Below are 22,628 nucleotides of genomic sequence, written 5' to 3' on the forward strand. Positions count from 1 at the left end.
ATGGTAGCTCATAAGCAGCCATAACCAAACTAGTTGAAAAGTGACATGGGCTTTTCCCCCCCCTGTTTTCCTCTTTAGTATTTCATGCAAGTGTGTAAAAATTTTACCATCTGAATGCCACACATTTCATTCTGTCTGTGAGATAAAGAACATTTTTCGAAAAGAAACATACACTACTTGTTACAGTGCTTTTGCTTCTTTGTACAGACTGATTTCTCAATGCATTTAAATTTTGTCATCTGTAATTGTGTTTGTGAGAAAAGGAAACGTACACTTTTCTCCCACCTTCCCAGGTAGCACAGGGCTAGTGTAACCTTTATACTATTGTATGCATAGGATGACACACACACACACACACACACACATTGCAGCTTTATGTACTGACACATCTGATTCTAAAGGCTGGTCTTCTACAGAATGAGTAGAGGCAGGGGCAGTCAGCCATTAAGTGATTACACCTCTACTCTGGCATTTTGCTCTTCCATGCCTTTTTACCCTCCTCTGGGTCAAACCCTGAACCTGTTAACATCAATGGTAAAACTTGAATGGGACCAGGATTTGACACTAGCCCTTCCCCTCAAATTTTCTAACCTTGCTACAACTGTCCAGCTGCACCAGCTGCATCAGCTGCTGTTGATTTGATTCTCATATTGCCTAGTTCTGCTCTGAAAAGGGTTAGAAAACACAGTGGTAAAAACGCTGGAAGCTGCAGGAAGCTTGTGTACAGTAGCTCTCAGAGTTGCTAGTGGAGCTGAACGGGTGGGAGCAATGATGGGAAGTTTGGAGGGAAAAGAGCTAGTGTGGCTGCAGCTGGTATGTTGTCGACAGGAAAACATTTCAGTTGGCAATACTGCGTGATGAGTCTGGCTAGCATTGTTTGTAATTGTAATTAGAGCTGGTAAAATATTATTGATCATATTAATTATATGATTCCCCCCCCCCATATTTTGTTCAATCAACGTTCTGATCAGCTTATTCATTCAATAATTTTTTGACCAGCTCTACCTCTTATGCTGTCACTGTTCTACAAACCTTGATGACCATATTCCGTGAAGAAACTGGATCTAGCTGAACATTTAACCACATGAGCTTCACGACTGGAAATACTCAAGAGAAGCACGTTTGCACTCAGCAGCTATTCCACATTATATCTTTCATTGTTTAAAAAAAAAAAGTTTCAGTCTGCAGTGCATTGGCTAGTTATACAAGTCATGTGGTATTGTTTGTCTCCTGATTGGATGATTTGCATAACTAGCCAACACAACATGAATTTTGAATTGCATGTGTTTGCAACTAACTTTTCACAAAACGTCCGTAGGTCAAGAATTATTTATATCAGAAATTTGAGAATATTTTTAGACATTACATAAATTCAAGAGCTGGACGATCTGTCTGTGGACAAGTCACAAAGAGAAAAATATTGCAAAATGAATCAAATTATTCACTGGGAATTACTCATTCAACTGTACAAAAAAGTCAGATTAGGAAACTACTCTAGGTATCTGCACAATCTAAAGCAGTGGAACAACAATTGCTGCCCGGGGGATAATTTTGATGGTTATGTGGTCCAAGGGCAACTCTACTGATCATCTGTGAGACTAGTACTAATTCTAAGCTAAAATGAGACACATGATAACAGTTAGGAAGCAAGGTCTTGAAAAATATGACACTGGGAAATTGCTGCCAAAAATATAATAAAGAAAAGATCAGTAAGAATGATAAGATTTAAGAGTATTTTGAGATACTTTAAATAATAATGGGAAAAATAATATTTTCTAATATGCATGCAAACTGTGATTAATAAATCAAATCAGAATGTATAATTCATCAATAAATCTGACTGGAACAGGGATTTAATTTGATTTAAATGTGAAGATAACTATTAGAACACTAATAATTCTTACCTACTGAAGAATGCTTCCCTCCTCCCCCTTTTATGACACTACAGTTTTAGGAGTGTGTGAACCAAATATAAGTTTACCTCTGCTCACAACATGTTTCAAAGATATGGGCTTATAGCTTACAATAGTTTATTAAAAATATCCTTATTTTTTTACTCATCTTAAAAATTGATCTGGGCTGGTACATGGCATAGAAGGTCTTGCACTGGAATAGTTCTTTTTAAACTATAAATATTTAGTTTAACTCTGCTCAGGCATTTTTCAATTTAGATCACGGGAAAGGTGCTGGTGTTTAACGCACCTATTTCACACTGGCATAGCTCAAAGAGCAGCTTTGATTTTAGCTGGAAGATTTTGCAGGCTGTTAATTGATAACATTGTGGAGTAGAGTCCCTTTGTATATATTTTCAAAAAATGTTTAAGACAAGTTGAAAAGGGCAGAGAAATTTAGGTGTAAAATGTACCATATCTGACTTGCACTTGCAGTTGCTTTTTTTCATAAGGATTTATAAGTCACATGCTTACAGGGCATGCTCAGTGTATTATACATATAGTACTGAATATTTTTAAAAATAAGCTCTTATTAGCATGATTGATTGGCCTAATGTGTAAATACAATTGCATGTTTAAAATTAAATATCTATGTTATCTTACTAGATGGACACCTTTCTGGTTTAGCATGTTGATTGGTACTTTGGGAATTACTAATTCACAAATGAGCACTGACTCAAAAACCTAGAACAGATTCTTCAGAGCTCTTATCATTTATCTTGTCAAACTGAGTATTAAAGGTCTTGATAATAAGAAGGTATCAAAGGAATTGTTACATTTTATTACTCTGTATAAATGATTAATGTCTCCCTATGTGCTAATGAACAAAGTTAGATCAGAACGCCTTCTAAATATATTTAAATGATTTAATGTCTCACTGGCATAAAGAAAAGGAGCAACGTCAGTCTATTGGTGAATTAAGATTTCCTTTTTAGATTTTACATTGCCATAGTGAAATGTGCAATTTAATTGAGGTGAAAATATCAGTGTACAAGAGGCTGCAGAGTTTCTGTTATACCATGCAACTCAGAGGATGGGGTTTGGTCACACACAAATTGGGCAAAAGGCTTGATCCTTTTAATCCATGTAAAAAATCATGTGGATCTTGAGGCATCCTTGAAAGACAAGTTCTTCTGCATGATGGTCCAGATCCTCTGAGGAGCTTCCTGCATCCATTGTGTCCCTTGGCCACATGGTTCATGGGGGAGCCACACTACCAGCACTCTTGTACCAGCTGTAGCTTGTGTGCCTAGTTCTACCACTCTCCCATGGAAGATGTTCTGATGGCAGAGAGCAAGAGGTTGTCCAAATATTCACTGCCTTAAAGAAGACAGTGAGATGACTAATGTACAAAGTTCTCTCAGTGTAGAATCCCAGTGGAGACAAGGCACCTGTAGCTTTTACCTGAAGATTGCTATGTGAGGTCAACACTGTGTCCTCCACCTCTGCTTGATCTCACCTAGTTTACCTCATGATAAAAAATATGTCTTGTCTCCAGTAGGACTTTATAGCAAGGTAGCTAATACATGTTAGTTATCCCGTGGTAAAAAACCCCACCTTTTATTTCAGCCATGAAGACAAAATTAATCCCTCACAGTTAGCATTAACTTCAGAAATATGTTTGACACCTGTAGTGTTTTTATTTCCTATCTTGAAGGGTAGCCGCTTTGAACCTTGATAGCAGTCAGGACAACTTTGGGAGAGGGAAAAATCTTCCGCTAATGGTAAATATATCCACTCAAAAGAAGTGCATCACAACTCACAACCAGAATTTCTCCAAGGTCTAACTGCCTATACATTCAGTTAAACAGAATGTGTAAGACTGTCTTGTAGTATTACCCCCTGAATACTCCTAATAAGATTACAGTACAATCCCTGTAGAGTCTCATTGCTTGATGCTGCATATATCAAGTGTCCCCTGATTCCATAACCTTCCTGTTTTGTGTTTTGAATCCCATCATGTTCCCGCCCTCCCAGCAGCTTTGGACTCAGTTTCTGTTCCTTTAATTCCCTGTATGGGAAATAACAAAGGAGATGTTATGGTTCCAAGAGCCTTGCAGTTTATTGTGTCAGTGATTCATGGATAACTATCACCAAGGATGCATTGACATGGTAGATGTCATCATCTACTGAGGTTCATGGCAGCCTGGAATCCATTCTGACCGTACTTTGCACCTGAAGTATTATTGCCTTGAATGCAGTAGAGATTACAAATGTTGGGGCAGATGTGCCGCTATTTCAATGCCGGGTTTAAAAAAAAGTGTTCATTGGTATATTTCAAAACATAAATTAGGAAATTAACAGAAGGCTTCTCTGACCTACCAGGACATAACTACAGTAAATGCATCATTACAGTATGATACTCTCTCTTTCGCTCTTATAAACATCAATATAAAAATTTAGAATTTAATGATTTGACCATGCACAAAATTGTATGTGTCTATGTATATAAATTTAGAACTTCAAAATAAAAAACAAAACATAATAAAACCGAATGTAAATAATTAACCCCGTTCCATGTATTTTATAGCTCACAGACTGCAAAATTGTAAGAAGCAACACAGTCGAGTGATCTTTATTTCACACAATATTAACAAACACCTCAGCACAGGTTTTTTTATATGTATGTTTTAGGGCTGTCAATTAATCACAGTTAACTCGCACGATGGGCTCAAAAAGGTTAATCACGATTAAAAAAAGTAATCATGATTAATTGCACTGTTAAACAATAGAATGCCAATGGAAATTTATTAAATACTTTTGGAGGTTTTCTACATTTTTCAGATATATTGATTTCAATTACAACACAGAGTACAAAGTGTACAGTGCTCACTTTATATTATCATTTTTATTGCAAATATTTGTGCTGTAAAAATGATAAACAAAAGAAATAGTATTTTTCAATTCACCTCATACAAGTAATGTAGGGCAATCTCTTGATCATGAAAGTGCAACTTACAAATGTAGTTTTTTTGTTACATAACTGCACTCAAAACCAAAACAATGTAAAACTTTAGCGCCTACAAGTCCACTCAGTCCTATTTCTTGTTCAGCCAATCGCTAAGAGAAACAAGTTTGTTTACATTTATGGGAGATAAGGCTGCCCACTTCTTAATTACAATGTCACTTGAAAGTGAGAACAGACATGGCACTGTTGTAGTCGGTGTCGCAAGTTATTTACATGCCAGATGTGCTAAAAATTCATATGCCTCTTCATGCTTTCGCCATCATTCTAGAGGACATGCTTCCATGCTGATGACACTCATTTAAAAAAAAGTGTTAATTAAATTTGTGACTGAACACCTTGCGGGAGAATTGTATGTCTCCTCCTCTGTTTTACTTGCATTCTGCATATATTTCATGTTATAGCAGTCTCGGATGATGACCCAGCACATGTTGTTCGTTCTAAGAACACTTTCACTGCAAATTTGACAAAATGCAAAGAAGGTACCAATGTGAGATTTCTAAAGATAGCTACAGTACTCAACCCGAGATTTAAGAACCTGAAGTGCCTTCCAAAAACTGAGAGGAACGAGGTGTGGAGCACGCTTTCAGAAGTCTTAAAAGAGCAACACTCTGTACAGAAACCGCAGAACCCAAACCACCAGAAAAGAAAATCAAGCTTCTGCTGGTGACATCTGACTCAAATGATGAAAATGAACTTGTGTCTGTCTGCACTGCTTTGGATCATTATCGAGCAGAACCCGTCATTAGCATGGATGCCTGTCCTCTGGATTCGTGGTTGCAGCATCAAGGGACATATGAATCTTTAGCGCATCTGGCATGTAAATATCTTGCGACGCCAGCTACAACAGTGCCATGCAAATGCCTGTTCTTACTTTCAGATGATATTGTGAACAAGAAGCAGGCAGCATTATCTCCTGCAAATGTAAACAACTTGTTTGTCTGAGTGATTGGCTGAATAAGAAGTAGGACTGATGGGACTTGTAGGCGCTAAAGTTTTACATTGTTTTATTTTTGAATGCAGGGGTTTTTTTGTACATAATTCTACATTTGTAAGTTCATGATAAAGAGATTGCACTACAGTACTTGTATGAGGTGAATTGAAAAATACTATTTCTTTTGTTTTTTACAGTGCAAATATTTGTAATAAAAAAATATAAAGTGAGCACTGTACACGTTGTATTCTGTGTTGTAATTGAAATCAATGTATTTGAAAATGTAGAAAACATCCAAAAATATTTAAATAAACGGTATTCTATTATGTTTAACAGCACGATTAATCACGATTAATTTTTTTAATCACTTGACAGCCCTAGTATGCTTCTAAAAAAATGCTTTACAAACAATAGCTTGTTTTACAAAACAATCTTGGGAGCCTAGGTATTGCAAGCAATATATATATACACACACACACACATATTGCTTGCAATACCTAGGCTCAGAAGATGAGTTGAGGGCAGAGTGTTCTGAATTTCTTGTCTTATGAAAGTCATTTGGGGTGTAACATCATAACTAGCTCCTGCAGCCCTCCAGGCTATCCATAAAAGGAAAATTAGGTATTTTACTTTTTTAGAGGGAAAAATAATAAATTACATTGTCACCAAATAACCCATATTTCCTGTGTATATGCGTCTCGATAATCTCCCTATAATGCTATGTAGTACGGTTAGGCTCTTTCTTGCCCTCCTATTGGCTTGAACTGCAGGCACAAGGTAAGAGAAAATTACAAAATAAATTGATTCTTAGGGCTAATGTAAGACTTTATGGGCTAACTATGTGCAGGATTCCCACAGGGTTTTATAGAAACAAAGTTGAGCTATTTACACATCATCACAGAAGGAAAAGCACTTTGTATATACGGGGAAAATGGTTTGTTAACTATTAGTTTTCATCAAAAACCTATTTTTACATCCAGTCTTACCAACAGCTTGCCACGGGGGCCTTAGCTCATGCTACACACACCCCACCCTTTGGGTGGTTTTTCAGATTCGGTAGGCCTAAGTTACAGAAGTGGGGATCACCTGCATCTACCACTGACTTCAAATGAAGTTGTTGGCACTCAGCCCCTCTGAAAATCAGCCCCTGGAGAATTGCCAGGACTTTCCTTTAATTTTTTAGGTTGTTTTGCAAAGGAGGGACTCCAACTCTCTTAGGCCTGATCCTGCACCAGCAGAGTCATGGGAGTTTTGCCACTGACCTCAGTGAGTGTCGGATCAAACCCTCTGGCTATTCAGCATGCTAGCTTTTCCTTTACATTCCTCCAGCTGGCAAGTCAGAGCAATCAGACACCATCGTGGTGAGGCTTTCAGTTCCAAAGTGAAATTGGGGGCAGGTAGGTCCTTTGCATTTGTGTGCTCCACTGGGGTGGAGGTGAGCAGAACTGCTGTGTGGGAGGATGGCTCCTGCGGGGGTTGAGGTGTGACACACTTTCCAGCTGGGCTACAAAGCAAAACAAAAAAAGGCATGGCACCTGGAGACTGTGGTGAAAGACACATTACAAGTATGTAGCACAGATAGGTGAGCACCATCTAGCACTTGCTGCCAACTGCAGCAGAAATACGTGTTCAAAATGTTTTTGCCAAAACAGACCTTGCCTCTTTGAGGCCATCGAGTATTCAGATGGATCTGTGAGCAGGACCATGCTAGTGTCTGCTTCCTTTTCCAACACAATTTGACAGCACAAGGAAGGACTTTGCACTTATGCAGGTAAAATAATGTATATACGTGGTTGCTGCAAGGCTTGTGAGTGGACAAGCTTCGTGACTCTCAGCCCAGCTGGGACATTCTTACATTACAGGGTATATTTTGGAAGGCTGACTACAATGGACTTTAGCAGTGTGATTCCAAATGACACATATGGAAGCGGCATAGCTCAAACATGATACAACTCTGTAAATATTTAAGGGGGTTAGGTTATTTTAATAGAGTTTTTTGTGCTTAATAGAAAAAAGGGTTTGTGGTTAACTCTTTATTATCCCAGGTGGCAGTTCTCTCTTTGTCTCCTCTCTCTTTAAACGTGGCGCTAGCATTTTCCCTGTTTCGTTGCTCCATTCTTAGAGGTTTGTTTTGGAATACTGCCAGTTATCATTTTCCAATTAGGGCAAATATTATATCAAACTCATAATTAGGAATTTGAGAGCTTGGGCATATTAACCTGTCATACAAATATTTTCTAACACTTGTCTTTCATTTTCTATGACTTTTCAAAAATATTTATAATTAATGTTCTTTCTTTATGCAAAGGAAAATGGAAGACATTTCTCAAGTAAAATTCTAAGAGAAAAAAGGAGACAGGATAAAGAATTTTTGTATTTGATACTTTAGTTTGACAATGAAGGAAGGTGTTAAGAACTCCACGTAAAGCTGATGACATTTCCAGTGCACAAGAAGCCTTTGGTCCTACAAAACCCAGGAACTATGTTACGTATTCTTAAGCTCTGTCTCTTGGCAGCTTATCTATTTATGTATATAGACAGACATGTTATCTACAGAGCACTCCTGTATCAGGAGATCTTCCACTCCGTATTTCTGTAAGTTGCTGTTAACCACCCTAGGATTTTAAAATGTATCGCGCAGCAGATATCAGGGACCCTTGTACAAGTTCAGGGAAATACGCTTTGTGTCGTGTTGCTTCACAGCTCCTTTGGAATTATAACAAGACCTAGACCTGAACTGATGCATGGCATAAAAGGGAGCAAGTGACTGTTTTGCTGCTTTTCATCCCCGATTGACGGTTTCAGTAGTGAAGGTAATGGGGCACGATCTCTGAGACGATGTTCTGCTAGCGCTGTGTGAAAAATGTCCCATGTCAAACCGTATTGCCAACTTTTGATTTCTGACTGATTTTCAGCAATACATGGAAAATGTGTTTTTGTGGCGCAGTTACACTTACCTTCCAGTGTGTCAGTAACTGTGCTACATGCCACACTGTGCATCGTTAGCTAGTCCCATGCCTACTCTGAGTGGGGAAGAGAGGGAGGACTGAGGGTGAACGGGAGTTGACAGGGCTAGAATCCCAAACTGGCTGCACAAATGAGTCTGGAGTCTAGCATTTTCTTCATCACCCAGACCAGGAATAACTAGGGCTCTAAAGGAGTGCAACATTGTCCAGTGGATAGAGCACTGACTTAGAGGGGAGGAGATCTGTGACCTTGGGCAAATCACTTAACCGCTCTGCACTTGAATTTTACCGTCTGTAACACGAGAGAGAATTATATTTGGCCATCTTTGTAAAGAACATTAAGATTTTGATCAATTGGAGGCTGCAGTGTCATTATCATTTCCACTTGCAGGCAAGTGAATTTTTAGCAGTCAGGAGGAAAGAGGTGAAGGCCTCCATTTTGGTAACATCCCATGGCTGGAAAAACAGCTGCCAGGGAAATTTTATAAGATGGAGACAACACAATTTCAATGGTATCTAAAATAAATCTTAGGTGAGAATTGTTGTTTGGCTCTTACCCAGTAGAGGTAGCCTAGGGAGCTAGATTGGAGTGAATGTATCTGAGGAAAGGTGCTGGCTGTACAGTGGTTTCACTTTGCTTTCTACTAGCAGATGAAGGTAGTCAACAGGTTCTCGGTATCTTTCTGTACCCATATTTCCAAGCAACCAATTTATCTGCCTCTGAAAATTTGTTCTCCAAGCCTTGTTCCCATCTGCCAAAAGAAAACGTGTCATTTTTTATAAAATAACTTTGACAGACAGCAGTACATTCTTGAGATGAAGCCCTTTGCTTGTACCTGAGTCAAGCTACAAGTTTCAACAGTGAGACAGCCTTTGAAATGAACACTTTACCTGTTATTCCACATGGCTTATTAATGTCTTACTCTTATTTCTCTCTGGCTGGTTGATCTGTTTGTCTACAGCTCATTCATTAAGTCTCTGGCAGTATTTTGCCCCTATTTCATTCTAAATTTTGTCAGAATTGTTCTTGAGCAGAAATAACTTGGCAATTCTCCATACAAAATGTAATACTACCTCCATTAGTACAATAGCATAGTTGCCGGGGATTACTATTATTATTTGCGGGGTTTCGGTAGTCTTTCCATCTCAAAGACTGCATCTGAATTTTCATGACAAGCCTGATTTCCCACCCCCACCACCCGCAACAAGTCATATTGGACCTAAACTTGGTAGATTTGATTAAATCTTCTTTAAATTTTTAAGTGAATATGACAAGGGGATGGCTAATTGGGATAGCCTAAAAACAGAGCTGCTAAACAAAATTCCAAATTTAGGTCTCAATTTTTTTTGTTGCTATTTTGTAGGAGACATATGGAAAGAAGTAGAGAGATGAAGCTTACTTTGTTGGATTCTCTCAGCAGAAACATAGTGTTGGGACGAAATTGTATCAGATTAAAATCATCTTACCAAAATTACTGATGTTTTCTTTAATAATGTTCCTATGGCACATCAGACTGTAGCCTGTTTAATGCAGGATGTCCCATAGACTTTAAGATCAGAAGGGACCGTAATGATCATCTAGTTTGACCTCCTGCACATTGCAGGCCACAAAACCTCACCCACCCACTTCTGTAATAGACCCATAACCTCTGGCTGAGTTACTGAAGTCCTCAAATCATGATTTAAATACTTCAAATTACAGAGAATTAACCATTTATACTACTTTAAAAGTGCAAGTGACCCATGCCCCATGCTGCATAAATCTTGTTGTTAGTTCCTAAATGCATGACCTTGCACTTTGCACTATTAAATTTCATCCCATTTCTATTACTCCAGTTTACAAGGTCGTTCAGATCATCTTGTATGTTATTCTGGTCCTCCTCCATATTGGCAATACCTCCTAAGTTTGTGTCATCCACAAATTTTATTAGCACACTCCCACTTTTTGTGCCAAGGTCAGTAATAAAAGTGATAAATAAGATTGGTTCCAAGACCAATCCCTGAGGAACTCCACTATTAGCCTCCCTCCAGCCTGACAGTTCTCCTTTCAGTATGTGCTGTTGTTGTCTCCCCTTTAACCAGTTCCTTATCCACCGTTCAAATTTCATATTAATTCCCATCTTTTGCAATTTAACTAATAACTTCTTTTATGGAACTGCATCAAATGCTTTACTGAAATCCAGGTAGATTAGATTTACTGCATTTCCTTTGTCTAAGAAATCAGATAGCTTTTCAAAGAAGGAGATCAGGTTGGTCTGGCACGATCTACCTTTTATAAAACCATGTTGTATTTTATCCCAATAACCATTAAACCACTATATTTGTAACCACTTTCTTTTTCAAAATTTATTCCAAGACCTTGTATACTTTTGAGGTCAAACTGACAGACCTGTAGTTTCCTGGATCACTTTTTTCCCTTTCTTAAAAATAAGAACTATATAGCAATTCTCTGGTCATAGAGTATGACCCCTGAGATTACAGATGTTTTAAAAAGTGTCAACAGATTAAAGACCTAAGTTTTCATTTACCAAAAAAAGTATTGGATACATCCTCACATGGGCGTAACTCTGCTGAAGTCAATGGAGCTAGGCCAATAGAATAGTAAATACGGCAGGCGACCAGCTTGGCTTAACAGTGAAATCCTTGCTGATCTTGAACACAAAAAAAGAAGCTTACAAGAAATGGAAGATTGGACAAATGACCAGGGAAGAGTATAAAAATATTGCTCGGGGATGCAGGAGTGAAATCAGGAAGGCCAAATCACACCTGGAGTTGCAGCTAGCAAGAGACGTTAAGAGTAACAAGAAGGGTTTCTTCAGGTATGTTGGCAACAAGAAGAAAGTCAAGGAAAGTGTGGGCCCCTTACTGAATGATGGAGGCAACCTAGTGACAGAGGATGTGGAAAAAGCTAATGTGCTCAATGCTTTTTTTGCCTCTGTCTTCACGAACAAGATCAGCTCCCAGACTACTGCACTGGGCAGCACAACATGGGGAGGAGGTGACCAGCCCTGTGTGGAGAAAGAAGTGGTTCGGTACTATTTAGAAAAGCTGGATGAGCACAAGTCCATGGGGCCAGATGCGCTGCATCTGAGAGTGCTAAAGGAGTTGGCGGATGTGATTGCAGAGCCATTAGCCATTATCTTTGAAAACTCATGGTGATCGGGGGAAGTCCCGGACGACTGGAAAAAGCTAATGTAGTGCCCATCTTTAAAAAAGGGAAGAAGGAGGATCCTGGGAACTACAGGCCAGTCAGCCTCACCTCAGTCCCTGGAAAAATCATGGAGCAGGTCCCCAAGGAATCAATTCTGAAGCACTTAGAGGAGAGGAAAGTGATCAGGAACAGTCAGCATGGATTCACCAAGGGCAAGTCATGCCTGACTAATCTAATTGCCTTCTATGACAAGATAACTGGCTCTGTGGATGAGGGAAAAGCGGTGGACGTGTTGTTCCTTGACTTTAGCAAAGCTTTTGACAGGGTCTCCCACAGTATTCTTGCCAGCAAGTTATAGAAGTATGGGCTGGATGAATGGACTATAAGTTGGATAGAAAGTTGGCTAGGTTGAGGCCTCTAGGCACTGCCACAATACAAATGTTAAGTAATAACAGCAGCAATAGCGATGACTGTGATACAAGCCAGGCCATCCCTGGTGTAATTTAAAACTGAACTGGATGCAGTAAAGAACAACCTACTATAGCAAACAGAGCAGGGGGGATGGCCTGTTAACACTTATTTATCTGAGTCTTTTATATTATGGAAGGTAATGCTACATGCCACAGTTGGGAGGCTTTATGTAACATCCAGTGTGGACAGCACCTGATTCAACGCCCAAGACTCCCACTGAATACAATAATAATAATGCATCTTTTTGTGTATGTTTACAGTAAGGTAATTCCTGTAAATTTACCAACAACTACCTCCCCTTCTATCACAAGTTAGATTTAAAAAATAATTTTCTTTTGGTAATAGAAATATGCTCCTGGCTTCATTGTCCCAAGATTTCTAGTGAAAGAATTCTGTAGATGTTTGTTTTATTAGTACAATAGCTAATTTAATTCGGTATGACACATACCAGCTTAATTTTATATTGTATCGGTTTAAATAGTAGCATTTATTTCTTGTACCAACTCTCAAGGATGTTTTATCTGTTTTATATCCCATTGAATTCTCTGGGAAACTGCACTAGTTAACAATAATTTTATTACTTTATTAATTAAACGTTTTCCAACAAGCTAGCTATGGCATTTCTTATCATCAAGGGTTCCATTAGTTTTTAATGGTGTGAGACAAAATTACCATTTACCCACATGCAATTTAAGAAGCATCATTAACACAGGAAAAGCACCAGGTGGGATTTCTAATAGTTACTGTTTCTCATTTTTGTTTTTATTTAAAAGAAATAACTGGTTTTGAGGTTTTTGCTGCAAGGTTGCCAAATCCTCACTTAGTTTTTATGTTCTAGATAATTTAAAATAATGTTCTTCTATCTCCTAAGGCTCTATTCAAAAGTATTTTACTTATCCGCACATAGCTTCGTTTGTACGCAATTTCTTGACGCAGCCAGACGAGTGTGTTGTCTGCACAGTAATCATCAACAAGAACAAAGACTAAGCTACATGGTCAGTAAGCCTGGTGCGCATATTAGGAGGAGGAGGTACTAACTGGCAGGATAAAGGGCTGACTTGGATATCAGAGAGAGCATGTGTTTCTGTGCTAGGAAGCAGTGTGGGATGTAGTGTGGTAAGGTGACAAGCAGAATTCTACAAAGATTAGACTGAGTAGCACTGATTTGTTCAGTTTAAATATTTACACCTGCCATGAGTTTGAATAGCCTAGATTAGAGACCTCTCATGTGTACAAAGGTGACAGTAACATTTCTTGCTGATACTATGGTGGGGTGGAGTTCAGCAGTGTCAGAAGATAAGTAATACAATTGGGAACAACTTCTGTAGTTAGGCAAGGTGGGCACAGAAGAGAGAAAGATTTGAAGTAATAGCCTATAAAACCAAAATATTACACATATCCATAGAGTTTAAGAACGGTTGAACGACTTAAATAAAATAGGACACATGAAGGAGTTTAACAAGGCTACATTTGGAACAAAGTGTGCCTTTTGGATTTACATTGTTAAAATAGATACCTCATCCAATTCCAACCCTGTACAGCTGTCAGAGAGGTTAAATTCACGGATTCACTTAAAATATAATGTAGATGAATAATGGTGGGAACATATATTCTGAAGGTTGCTGGAAAACTCTGATCCAGAGTTTGCATGGAGATGCTTTTGTTACATGTGAAAGTCAAATGAAAAAAAGATAGTAAATATTTACCTTAAGTGCTAAAAGGCAATAATTAAATGGCAATGTAATTAGTATGTTCTATTCAATTATGCTCCACGCTGACTAATTGCTGACTCAGTCTATTTACATATTAATAAATTGTCTATCTGAGGTCCCCTTTTGTTAATTTTCTAGGTTTAATAATGCAAAGTAGAGTTGCTTTTTATTTTATTAATTCTTTGTTCTTGGAAGTGGTGATTTCCTGATGGCGTGCACTAATGCAGTAGCTGCAGGGTTAGGGACTGTCATTGAGAGTTCCCAGATCCTGGTGTCAGTCGTTTTATTATTGCACACTCCATTCCTTTTCATAAATGATTCTTTTTGGGGAAATTCCTAAGGAAACCCCTACCTCAGTTCCCAAAAGGAGAGAAATCTTTTTTTCAAACATGCATCTTTCTTTACAGTATATTGGGATATTTAATTTAGGGAAGTAGGCCGCGATTGTGCAAACACTCATGTATCTGTGTAGTCCCATTGCACTTAATGTACTCACACATGTAGTGTTTGAGAATCAGGGTCTTAACTGGTTTGCACATTTGATACAAGATGCAAATGGCAACCAGAAGATACATAGATAGAAACCCTGAACAAAAGAGCTGGATCCTGCAGCCCTTACTCTAGTAATTATTCCTTACACAAATGAGTAGACCCTTAGTGAAGAAGAGATGGTCGTACGGTAAAAGAAAATGGGCTGAGACTAAGGAGATCTGGGGCATATTTTTGGTTCTGCCACAGACTTCCTGGGTGATCTAGGGAAAGTCGCTTAATCCACCTGTGCCTTACTTTATTCTTCTGGACAATAGGGATAACAATACATCCCTACCTCTCAGGGTGTTGTGAGGCTAAATACACTAAAGATTGTGATGTGATCTGAGAGCACAGTGCTGGGGACTGGGTAAGTACCTCAGCAAGATTAGCGAGATAGGTAGAGGGTGTTACAAGGATACATTAATTAATATTTATGTGAAACTCAAAAGCTCTGATGAAGAGCATTGTAGAAAAGCCTGAAAATAAACAATGTGTTGTGGGACCAGGCCCAAAATGAGCAATGTAAAACAATATTTCTACTGAGAAACAAGTTTGGCACATATATACCCACCAGATTTTCTCCCTCAGTCAGTTCAGCAGGGATTGCCCGGAAGGAGCTCTGACAGAAGGTTAACACAAGAGCGAAAGCTGTGAAATTGGTTTTCTCCACACTCTCTGTATGGTGACAGTGCCATGCTGCCTTCTCCATGGGTGGGATGGGTCACTTGAATGTGTTTTTAGGTAAGATTTTCCAAACCTTCAGGAGATACTGGAGCAGGATAGGCGCTGTAGCAGCAGCTCTGCCATGTCGGTCAGAGGAAGCCTTCATCTTACAAAGCCAGCAGGAGCCATTCAGGTGAAATTTGGTCTTACAGCTCCCTTCAAAAGGGTTAAAGGAAACTCTAGGGCATGGAGTGGTGCATGGAGTGGTCCATTCGTTCACTCTGTCCTGGGCCAACATGACTACGTAGGGCCCGAAAAGGCTCACAGTTGCTGTACCTATTGGAGCTCCTTTCTGCCAAGAATTATATCAATGGCCCAACTCCTCTTATGGTGATGAGATTAAGCCACTGCCCCATTTTCTTCCCAGTTTGCACATTAGTTTGTTTTCCTCTCACACAGATTTGCATTCCTTCCCATATGTATTGTGTGCAGCAGAGTCACCTGTTAAGGTTGTCAGTCACTTCCTATTTTAAGACCCTTTTTAATTGGCTTAAACTTTGCCAAATTTTAACTGTTTGGTCTGAAATGTTACAGGCCAGGTGCCTACTTCATGCTGAACTTTTTTTTTTCTTTTTTGTTTTCTGCCAAAGCAGGTCAGGCATTTCCAAGAACAAGGCTAGGAAACATAGTTTTGTTTTGCCTATGTTAAAAGTTGTGGCAATCTTTTCTTTGAAAAGCTCCAACACTTCCATGCTCCGGAGCAGGGACCTGAACTTGGGCAGGAGGGTGACCTTTGTGTCAGAGATGTGCCTTTTGCAATCCTTGTAAAAACTGGCCCAAGTCATAAGCCTTTGGGGGAAAAAATCACAGCTGACATATACTTAATAGACACTTTAAAAGCTAGAGTCCCCATGTTCACACGGGGCATGCTCCAGCCGGGGCTTGAGCAGGACTTTCCAACAATTTCATCTCATGGCTGCTGCAGGCTGGGCCAGGTCGAGGCATCCTGTCATGCCTGTTCTTTCAATGACTACCCCCCATAGGCCCACCAAGCATGGAAGAGGAAGCTGCCTGATTCAAATGGAGAGGGGACAAGAACCAGTCTTGCTGGTGAGGCGGGGTGTGGGGGGGAGTGACGGGGAGTGGGAGTTGTAGTGGGGCGGGGGACACTGACACGAGTTGGGCAAGGAGCCTGGGACTAGAAACCAGGGAGGGAAATGGAGAAATAGGTAGCCAGGAGGTGGTGTGGAAGGGAGGGACTGAGGGTGGATGAGTGGCCAGGGGAAGACTGAGACCATCAGGACAAGGAGACTGGGACTGAACATTACTGGTGTGTTGGGGGAAGAAGATGAAGGAAGAGGGGAGCCAGATCTGATGCGTTGTGGTGCAGGAGGAGAACTGGGTCTGGCTGAAGAAAGAGACTGGGAAAAGGAACCAGGGAGATGCTGAGATTGGATGAGGAGTCCAGGGTCACAGAATCCCAGTTTGGAAGCCAGTGGGGGTGGGGAATGTGGGGGTGGGGTCTGGAGGCCAGTGTCGGGGAGAGAGAGATCAGAAGAGGAGTGAGCCGAGGAGTTGTGTGGCAAGGAGCTTGGCCCCAGGATGAGAAGCGTAAGGAGTGGAGACTGCTACTGGCTAGGTGAGAAGAATGGGCGGGGACCGAGGAGATGGGAGTGGGTGAAGGTTGGAGGGGCTGGGGCAGAAGGGGTCACATGAAGGGGGGAGAAAGGACAGAAGAATCTGGAATTCCTGAGTCTTGCCGATCCTTTGCTGTCAGCAAATATCTGTGAACCCCACCAGCAATGTCCCATTCCCCTCTAGGTCCCTAAGTGGATGACAACCTGCTCCTGCTGTCGATTACGCCATTTGCGCACGTGGCGGAGGTCTGCGTGGCACAGTGCTGGTGCTGCTGCTGCTGACCTGATGCCACGTGGTAGAAGTCCATTTTTTTTAGTTACCTTTTATTAAAGCCTAGTGCACTTGAATGTTCTCCTGGGGAGTTAGTCTAGAGCTAACATTCCTACGTGCCACAGCATTCCTACGTGAGGCCAGGCAAGTCACTGCAACCAGTTTTTTTCACAAATGCCCACTAATTGTACGCTCCTCATTTTTATTGGGTGCCTGACTTGAGACCCAGGTGCAGGGAGGAGGTCTGACCTGAACACTCACAGCTCCAGCGGAAGTCAGTGGGAGCTGTGCTTTGACCACGTGACATGCTCTATAAAGATACGAAGGCTGAAAACCAGGTCCTAGGCATCGCAAATTGGGCATCCAACATGATCTTAATCACTGTGCTTCAGTTTCCCAGCTGTAAAATGGGATAACAATACCCTCATCTCATCAGGGTGTTGTGAAAAATCACTTCATTAATATTTGTGGACCACCCAGATACTCTAGTGAGGCAGGTTTCAGAGTAGCAACCGTGTTAGTCTGTATTCGCAAAAAGAAAAGGAGGACTTGTGGCACCTTAGAGACTAACCAATTTATTTGAGCATAAGCTTTCGTGAGTGAGCTGTAGCTCACGAAAGCTCATGCTCAAATAAATTGGTTAGTCTCTAAGGTGCCACAAGTACTACTTTTCTTCTAGTGGGGCACTTGATAGAAAAGCCCATGAAGAAATGCACAATGACGTCTCCAGAGCAAGATATGAATAGCATACGGTAAATAAGGCCTGGGGCATGTACTGAACAAGGAGACAAAAATACTAACTAGCTGCTCCTCAAGTGAGCACCATCCAGTGTATGCAGGCAGGGGGCACGTGGGGGAAAACACCCAGTTTGTGCTCGTATAATAAAAAAGTGTATCATAGTGCATATGAACCAGGGGCCGAATTAAGGTTAACCAGGCAATCTTAATGCTGGGATTTCCTAACATTTGAGTGCAAACTTAATGTTCTTTTAACATAGTTTTTCAGGTTAGGTCTGTGTCTGCCGAGTTTACACTATTTTTCTATACACAGATGTCACGCTGTGTTTGTAAGAAGACATGTTCACCACTACACACCAGCCTGCCATAAAAATGAAATACATTTTAAAAATGAAGTACAGTTGTTATAACCATATACACAATGGGCCCTCAGCAGCATAAAGGCACGAGGTACAAAGTTTATAGTTTGATTAACTATTACAGTTGTGTTGGGTCCAGATTTCATCGAGTCTGTTCCAATGTTGGCCTCTCAGGCCGTCAATCCTTTGTGGTTGCGTAGGAATGGACCAAATGGCGAACGATCGCTATGGCCGATTGTCTGGCTGAGCGTTGAAGCAGAAGAAGTAGTGGATTGGAGAGTTTGCTTAGTGGCTGGATGGACATTTGAATTTTAAATTTGTTGTTCAATCAGCATGTTTAGTGGTGTTTATATGAAAATAAAGAGGTAAGTACATCACTGATAGCACATGCGCTGTGTCACATACAAAATGTCCTGTTGTGACTCATGGACAATATGTCAGGCTTGAAGTACTACACCGATGATAGAATAAGAGCTGGAAATAAAGAAAAAGCTTAAGCATATTAAAGGAAGCCATCAGATCTCAGAGATGGCTAACAGGCTCAATGGCCTAGGTTGTGATTCAGCCTGCCTTACCTATGCATGGGAGCGTGAGAGAAAATCCTCCCCCCAGGTTTTGGGTCCAGGTGCATGTAAGTGAGTGGGGTTGCTTGCCTGCTTGCTCCCTCCCCAGAGCAGGTAAGTGGGGAATGGCAGGGGAGACACATAGCCTTGGCTCCAACTCCCCCACTCCCTTGTTCTGGCCAGGTGCATGTGTAGTAATTTGCTGCTGGTATAGACTAGCGGTAACAAATTACTACTCCCCTGGTAGCAAGAAGGAAGCCAGGAGGGACTTGTGACTCAGAGGTGTGCCTCTCGGTCACAGTGCCTCCCATGCCAGGGCTGCTCCTGAGCAGGGGTAGGCTACACACCACCCCTTTGCTTACAGTCACAACCCAGCCCAATGCTGGTGAGCAAATTCACCTCCGAACCAAGTCCCCTTCCTAGCCGGTGGAAGTATGACTGGCTGGACTATACTATATGTAAATGTGATGGCTAATTGTCCTCTATGCCTGCAGCCATGCCACCCTATGCTGGCTCGTGGCAGTTCTCACAGCTCACAGGTTTGGGCTGGGTGTCGGTGGTTACATGGGGAACACCAAGACATTGCAAGTAGTGCGACTGGAGATTCAATAGGCTGTGCTCGCTTGCGCTCTCCCTCTCTGAGTCTGTTCTGAACCAGTGGCCTAGCCTTAGGACCAGCAGATGAGATGTAGCACCAGGGGGCCACACAGAGTGTGGTTCTTAAAGAGCACATGACACTTGAGTAATAACGGGGATTTTGTTGTGTTTTCTCATTAAAAAAAATGATGATAACGGGAGGGAGATTCACACTGCTCTGTCTCCAGACCTGTGTGTGCAGTGGGATGGGTAGATGGTCTGACTGGTCCTGATGACATGCTCTTATTGGCTTGCCAAACATCAGGAGGGCCCCAACACCTAATGCTGGGGTCCAGTGTTAGATTGCCTCATGTTTGGGAAGTGGGGAAGCTGACAAAGGGACTTAGCTCCATTCTCCATGACCTATTTTACTAAAAGGGATTGAAGTCATGTGCCCCCTGCAAGAGTCACTGATACCATGCGCTACCATGACCTACTGTGATTAAAAACCTTGTCCATGGCCTGTTAGGGCTGGCAGGAAATAAAGAAACTCACCACCATTGCTGTAGATTGCCTTTAGTATTGACTTTGAATTTAGGAAGCAGATAAAACTGCAAACGTAGCTAAGAATTCACTGGCCACTGTGTGGCTATGGTTAAAGCCATCTAGTCATCTATAACAAAATACATTACTGAGCATAGCCATATTAATATCAATGAATAAAAATAACAAAGAAAAAACAGCATCTGTAGTTCCACTTGTACTCTTGCTCTCGTTCCCTGAATCCCTGCCTGTCTTTACTGTTGCCCCACGCCACCCTCAGATCCCAGGTAAATATGCTGTTGCCTCCAGCACCATGTTAGATTTGCCTGTCCCCATTGACTCCAGTCTCTTACTTTTCACTAATGCTTGACATGTAACGTTCTGGAAAGTCAATCAACAGTGTCACTCCCAGTGTATAGGGAACTGAGTGTTTTGTTTTCCTCTAGGAGGTTTTTCAAGCAGAAGCCACTAAGAAGCAGTTTGATATTTTTATGGTTTGAAGCATCTATTAAAATAGAAACAAATTTTGCATTTTCTAAATGGGCGGATAATTGTTCCATGATGAAGCGAGCAAAAACATGAACAATAATGGCCTCTGCCTTATATGCAGGCTGAACTGAACTTCTGGTCATATAAATTTCTAATTAATTTGGATGTGCAAGCCATGGAACAAAAGCTCTGATTACATATTAGAGCATGAGATGCAAAAATAACTTCACACGCAGCTTCCTTGTTATCCAGTTTCTTGTTTACAAAGAAGTTCTCAATTGCTGGACAGGTACATTAGGGCCAGAATTATGAGAAAGGTTTAGGGCTCATTTCGGCACTGGGCTTTTTTGAAAATCTGTTTGTAATTGTGGGTGCTGAGTACTTGGAAATCTGGCCTGGCGCTCTTTTGAAATTCTAGTGTTATGCAGCATCTCTCTCTGCTGGCTCTTCAATTTTGGCTTGGCAGTCAGAGGATCTCTGCTTCAAGAACCACCCAGAGAGCTGCACTATTGCATGTACAATAAGTAAATAATCTGTGGCTTTTGTTTATCAAGAAAAACTCCTTCATAATGTTAAATAAGACCAACTAAAGAAACTGTATCTTTAATATTGGTTGCAGCAACTTCCGTCCCAATTATTAACCACATCGTCATCTCTAGCAAGGCAAAAATTGTATTACAGCAAGCAGGATAAGCTACATATTGCATAATGCCCTACTTATACAGGGGTCAGAACACTGGCAATCTGCCCAGTAAAGCAAAGTTAGCGTGCCACTACACTGATTTCCTAGAGGGTCACATATACCCTTGTGCAGACAGCCTATACAAAAACTATGTACTTCTTACATCCGGTAACAGTTGGTAATTAAATAGATAGCGACCACTAAGGTATTGTGCCTAAAACCAAGCGTCCCATCCCAGGAGGGCACACATATACCCCTCTAGTGAGAGACTGCATAGCTCTAGGGTGAGGTTTTTGCCATTCAGGAAAGACTCGTGTTTATTAGTAAAGTTTTGTGTTGTTTGTAAATTTCAAAATAAAGCAAGGAAATCTTTTTCTCCACTCAGTCAGGAAAGGTTCTCCTTGGTTATTCTCAGGAAACGTCTTTGCCTTTGAATTTGTATTATCCATGAACGATTAACTTAGTTTTCAACCCCTACATTTTCTGACTTGTAGCTGGCATAAGCATTAATAGATGTTGGAATGGTCTGTGATGAGCAACTGAGTGGTTGTATTCTAACCAGCTTTAGAGCTAGTTGGGAAACAGATTTTATTCTGTGTGAAAAACTGACCAAAAAAATCCAAAATATTTTGCAGATTTTTTTTTTGTATTTTCATTGAAAAAGTTGAAATAAAATTAGCTTTGACAACTGAACTCCAAACAATTTGTTTTTTCGTTGGCAAAAGCAGATTCATTTTTTCTTTCCTGGGTTTAATTTCTTCAGTGTCCCACACAACAAAAATGTAGGTGAAGAAAGAATTTTTTGTGCAAAAAGCTCTCATTCGAAAAAGGCAAAAAAAAAAAAAAAAAAAGAAAAAAAGATTTTTGACCCACTCTAGTCACCTCTGAATGCAGGATCTAAAGTAAGATGTCACTTCCGGTTACCTATGCCTTCAGCAAATCGATCAGACTCACACTTGGCCATAGTGCACACATTCATTATGCCCAGGAAGAAAGCTACACACCCTGAAAAACAGGTTGAAATGCAGGAGCAGTCTATGTTCTTAGTACTACAGTTTGCCAAGAACACTTCTCTGAAGTGCTCCATTCTGTGCACTGGTTCCCCTTAGTATACAGAGTCCAGTTCAAGATATCTACCCTGTTATTTAAATCCCTGCATGGCATCGTCTTTAGAACTTAATGCAAAATTCAGGTGTTCAAAGTAGCTTTCCTCCATTAATTTCTTCACCAGAATGCCTAAAAAAAATTCCTAATCAAGCTATTCTTCCTGGGAAAGAAAAGCATGAGATTGTTTTTCTTTCTGTTTTTAAATACGTGGGCAGTTCTTAGCCACTGTGGCAATAGGGCCATCTAGATAGACAGGAATCTTGGTTCACATTGTACTTAGCAGTCTCAAAAGTCAAGTGACTATTCTGTTGGGAGATT

This window comes from Lepidochelys olivacea (genome assembly GCF_965140295.1).
Source record: "Lepidochelys olivacea isolate rLepOli2 genome assembly, chromosome: 11".
NCBI classification, from domain to species: domain Eukaryota; kingdom Metazoa; phylum Chordata; order Testudines; family Cheloniidae; genus Lepidochelys; species Lepidochelys olivacea.